This window comes from Moschus berezovskii, chromosome 23 (genome assembly GCF_049115385.1).
Source record: "Moschus berezovskii isolate FMDL1 chromosome 23, NW_MosBer_1.0, whole genome shotgun sequence".
NCBI classification, from domain to species: Eukaryota; Metazoa; Chordata; class Mammalia; order Artiodactyla; family Moschidae; genus Moschus; species Moschus berezovskii.
This window is the reverse complement of record NC_142482.1, coordinates 25,687,827-25,693,826: the sequence shown is the minus strand read 5'-3', so window position 1 is coordinate 25,693,826 and position 6,000 is coordinate 25,687,827.

The following is a 6,000-nucleotide window of genomic DNA, read 5'->3' as shown; positions in this document are numbered from 1 at the left end:
GGTCTCATCCTATTCCAGAAGGACCTCAGAAATCCCAGGGATAAGAGCAGCAAAATTCTCTTAGGTCACAGACCCCACACATAATATCTCCACTTGGTGTTAAAATGCCCCCATCAGCTAATAGGCGCTGGGCTATGAGAGACACATGGCTATTTTATATACACTGATGAAACCTATTATGCTTTGTATGTCAAGAACATGTCATGAACAAGGTTAACATTCAAAATATACAAGCAGCTCATACAACACAACATTAAAAAAACAAGCAACTTGATTAAAAATGGTCAGAAGACCTGAATCGATATTTTTCCAAAGACATGCAGATGGCTAACAGGCACGTGATAAGACACTCAACATCGTTAATCATCAGAGAAATACAAATTAAAACCACAATGAGATGTCACCTCACACCCGTCAGAATGGCTAATATCAAATGGACCACAAATAAATGTTGAGGAGGATGTAGAGAAAGAGGACCCCTTGTATACTGCTAGTGGGAATATAAATTGGTGCGGCCACTGTGGAAAACAGTATGAAGGTTTCTCAAAAAACTAAAAATAGAGCTATCATATGACCCAGCAATTCTACTCCTGGGTATATATCTGAAAAAAAGTGGAAACACTGATTCGAAAAGATCCATGAGCCCCAATGTTCTTTGAAGCATTATTTACAATAGCCAAGATAAGGAAGGAACCTAAGTGTCCATCAACAGATGAATGGACAAAGAAACAGGTGATACATATATAAATTGAATCCCACTCAGCCATTAAGAAGACAGTTTTGCCATTTGTAACAACATGATGCTGGGAAAGATTGAGGGCAGGAGAAAGGGATGACAGAGGACGAGATGTTTGGATGGCACCACCGACTCAGATTTTAAGAAAATTCTGGGAGATGGTGAAGGACAGGGAAGCCCGGAGTGCTGTAATTCATGGAGGTGCAAAGAGTCGGATATGACTGAGCAACTACACAACAAAAACAGATGGACTTGGAGGGTCTTATGCTAAGTACAATAAATCAGGCAGAGAAAGAGAAATACTGCATGACATCACTCACATGTGGACCTAAAAAATAAAGCAAAGTAGTGATTTTTAACAAAAAAGAAACAGACTCACAGATGCAGAGAGCAGAGAACAGATTAGGAAGGGGGAGGGGCAAGACAGGGTTAGAGGATTAAGGAGTACAAACTACTTTGTATAAATTAATAAGCTACAAGAAAATATTGTACGACTCGGGGAGTATAGTCAATATTTTATAATAACTATGAATAGAATATAACCTTTAACAATTCTGAATCACTATGTTGTACTTAAATGATATTTGCACATCAACTGTACCTCAATTTTAAAAATGCAAACATTAAATAAAAGGAAAATAATAAAGAACATGTGTGACCACTTAGCAAATATGTAGATAAGTATCTTTAGAGCTTTTAAATAGGGCAGCGCATGCGAGTCAGGGACCCAGCAGGAAAGAGACAGCCACTCAAAGGGCTAACGGAGCAGAGCCTATGGGGCGACCATTGACGTGGTGTGAGCAGAGTTAGCGGGTGGTGCAGGACACATGCAGGGCTTCCCAAGTGGCTCAGTGGTAAAGAATCTGCCTGCCAATGTAGGAGACGTGAGTTCAACCTTGGGTCGGGAAGATCCCCTGGAGAAGGAAATGGCAACCCGGTATTCTCGCCTGGTAAATCCCATGGACAGAGAAGCCTGGCGGTTACAGTCCATAGAGTCGCAAAGAGTTGGATACAATTGAGTGAGCAGGAGCAGCAGAAGCAGCACCCAGAGACTAGCAACAATAGAAAGCCATCATCACCTGTATTCTTGCTGGAATATTTCCTACCGCCGCTGTAACAAACTATCCAAAACTTAGTGGCTTAAAATGATACCTGGTTTACATCCACAGTGATGTAGTTCGAAAGTCTGGTTACAGTGTAACTTGGCTGGGTCCTCTGATTCCTCTCACAAGGCTGGACTTACCATGTTCTCAGACCCATGGTCCTGTTTGGTTGCTCTGAGGATGAATCTGCTTCTAAGCTCATGCAGGTTGTTGGTGGGATCCAGCTCCTTGCAGGTGGGGGGCTGAGAGCTATTTCCCTACTGACTGACAGATGGGAGTCAGAGCCTCTGGCTCCTCCATCTCAGAACCAACAAGGAATCCTTGTCACATTTGGAATGTCTCTGATTTATCCTACTGTGGCATCTATTTTATTCCAGCTGGAGAAAGTTCTGTTTCTTAGGGCTCATGTGATTAGATTGGGCCTGCCTAGATAATTCAGGCTACTCTACCTTTTTTTCCTTTTAAAAAATTTATTTGGCTGTGTTCATTCTCAATTGCAACACACGAATCTTTGTTGTGGCACTTAATCTCTCTAGTTGGGCACATGGGCTTAGTTGCTCCACGGCATGTGGGATCTTAATTCCCCAGCCAGGGAGTGAATCCATGTCCCCAGCATTGCTAGGCGGATTCTTAACCACTGGAACCACCTGGCAAGTCCCTACTCTCCCTGTCTTAAAAGGGCTGTTACCTTAACCACAGCCGCTTCCCTGGTGGCTCAGACGGTAAAGAATTTGCCTGCCAATGCAGGAGACCCTGGGTCAGAAAGATCCCCTGGACAAAGAAATGGCTATCCACTCCAGCCTGGAGAATTCCATGGACAGAAGAACCTGGTGGGTCACAAAGAGTCAGACATGACTGAGCAGCTAAGCACCTTGACCACACCTGCAAAGTCCCTTTTGTCATGTAATGTAACGTATTTACAAGTTCTAGGAATTAGGCTGTGGTCATCTCCACACCTCCTAGGATTAAAAGGACAAGGGCTGGGTGGGGGGTACTTTAACAAGAATGCAGCAAAAGCTGTGGCCCTGGAGAGAGTGACCTGGTAGGCACTGTGACCAACTGAACCCCAGCCGCACCCTCTGAGACCTCTCTCTGTTCCTACGCTCATGTCCTGCCGCTGCCTTCTACTGCCTGAGCCCGAATGGCACCGAGGCGGGGGGTGTGGGGGGTAAGAGATGCCAAATCCATAGAACTTGGCATTTCCGAGCACAGATTTATGCAGATAAGGGTAGAGGGTAGGGTTCTAGGGGCACAAGTAGAACGGCCAGAAGACCGAGGGTATCAAGTGAATCTAGGCTGAATTCCCTGGAGGATTCAGACATTTCTAGGCTGGTCTGGAGAAATAAATAACAGGACAGCCCCACAGGGCATTGTTTACATGAGAAATCTGACTCCTGAGAAAGAACACTTCCCAAGGGAAGGATACACGGAGGTGGGGAACTTGGTTTAAGGACAAGGGGATGCCTGATTCTGAGATCAGTGCATGATCTGTCACGTAGACTAAACTCTGACCCATTCCACTGGGCTGAAAACCAAGTCTTTGGCCAAGTGGATTCTGATAAAAAGCAAGCAAAGATAAAGAGTATCATTTCCATGGAACTCTGAGAATGGAGGAGCGGAGTGTGACAGTGGCATCCAGGACTGGTGATGGCAGCTGCAATTTGAAAGCCACAGTATCAGCTGTAGAGGTACTTTTAGGGTCCCCATCAGGGACCTTGGCCCAGACACTGCAGCAGCTAACCTAGAGGAGCTAACAGGGGCAAAACTGGCTCTGCTGCCTTTTGAAAAGGTTGGAGCTGTCCACATACCAAACCGGGGCAGGAATAGAGGAAGGCTGTGCCTCCAAAGGGTCAAATCAAGCGGATTCATTGTTCGGGCACCAAGGAACTGAAATTTCTGCAAGAAGCATGGGGGCAAAGGACCAAGAGAAACACTCTTTTGTGTCTGTTCTTATTACTGCACTCCTACCTGCAGCCTGGGACACATGGAGGTACATGCAAGGAGGGGCGAGCTATGTCTACGTGGGCATCAGGGTTCCATCCTACTTACTGGGTTACTTAAGGCCAGCCTAACAAAGGGGCTGCATGCATGCTCAGTCACTCAATCATGTCTGACTCTGTGACCTCATAAACTATAGTCCATCAGGTTCCTCTGTCCATGGGTTTATACAGGCAAGAGTACTGGAGTGGGTTGCCTTTTCCTCCTCCAGGGGATCCTCCCAACCCAGGGATGGAATCAGCATCTCCAGCACCTCTTGCATTGGCAGGTGGATTCTTTACCGCTGACCCACCTGGGAAGGCCAACAAGGGGGCACTTCCAAAGATCTGGGTGGGAAAGAGAATCTACCAAGGGTATGACAGCAAGCTGGGGCTAGACATGGCAGGAGCTATCACAGTCCTAGGCCTGAAAGGATGAAAGGAATGAGTGTTACCAGAATCCAGAGGCAGAGTGGACTGCCCCAAGGGAGCCAGGGACTTCAGGAGAAACTGAAGATAGAAGGAAGTGGCCACCAAGTAGGTTAGGAACCAGGAGTGGGAGCAGTGTATTTTGTGCTCTGCTTTCTTTGAGTCTCCCAACGCTATATTCTCCCTCCCTATCGGGCAAATCCAAGATCAGCCTCCCAGAACACAGAGGAGGATGGAAGCGGGTAGGGAATGAATCTGGAGGGACAAATCAAAGACCTTCAGAGCAGTCCCTGGGCAGAAATACATCTACCACCAACTGTCTGGCCCTATGCAGCCTGTCTACCTAATGCATTAGGTAAACCCAGTGGGGTTTGGTCTGTTACACAGCTCACCCCATTGATCTTGGGAAATATTGAGTTGGCCAAAAATTTTGTTCAGGTTTCTCCATAAGTATGAACTTTCTGGCCAGTTCAAAAGGTCAGAAAGAAGGCCATCCACTGCGATATGAAGAGCATCAACACAATGGAGTTTTCTTTGCTTTTGGTGAACTTTACCTTTTTTTTTTTTGAGAAATTTATTGGATATAAAAAGATTTACACTGTGAGAACACAGTTTTTCCATTTAATGTATCTCTTACCATTCAAGGATAAATAATGCTCAAATCAATAAAAATGAGAATTACTTGCTAATATGTATTTTTTTTCCAAAACAAAATAATTTAATGAGTGGCATTTGTCTATAATTTTGTTAGTCTCTTTAATTTGTAATATTTTATAATCTGGATTCTCACCTCTGCTTCTTTTTTTTAATTAATTTATTTTAATTGGAGTCTAATTACAATACTGTAGTGGTTTTTGCCATACTAACATTTTTAAATTTTTTTATTTATTTGTTTAGGTTGTGCTGGGTCTTTGTTGCTGCAAGCAAGTTTTCTCTAGTTGTGGTGAGCAGGGGCTACACTCTAGTTGTGATGCGTGGGCTTCTCATTGCAGCGGCTTCTCTTGTTGCAGAGCACAGGTTCTAGGCCCATGGGCTCAGTAGTTGAGGTAAATGGGTTTAGTTGCTTTGTGGCATGTGGGCTTTTCCTGGATCAGCGATTGAACCCATGTCCCCTGCTCTGGCAGGAGGATTCTTAACCACTGGACCACCAAGGAAGTGCTGGTGAACTTCTTGTGTGTGTGTGTTTGCTAAGTCACTTCAGTTGTGTCAGAGCCTTTGTGACCCTACCTCTCCAGGCTCCTCTGTCCATGGGATTCTCCAGGCAAGAATACGGGAGTGAACTTCTTAGTAAGACCCAATTTATGCATCTGGTTACTACAGGCCAAGGCAGGTGATGGTATTAAAAGGCAGTGTCAGGTTAATGCATTCAGTGTAAAGGATCATGATAGCGCCTGAATTGCTTTTGAATTTGCCATGGAAAGATCAGGTCTGATGTTCCATGTGCAATAGGAGGACATGAGTTGGTGCACAGGGCCAGACTCACTGCCATGAACTAAAAAGCCACTGAATAGTTCCCTAGTGACTGGAGTTAATCAGATTTCACCAAATGCCTAACCACGTTGTGGAATAGAATCTACTTGTGGGAGACACTGCTCGCTGCATCTCCATTTAATGTCTTTCTCCTTCGAAGCAATTTACTTCCCACAGGGTAAGTTTCTAAAACTCGACCATTTAATTTGGGGGAACAATTTTTTTATAAAGGGAAAACTTAACTTTGTGTGTTTTCTTCCAGATCCCCTGACTTTCTGAGATTATG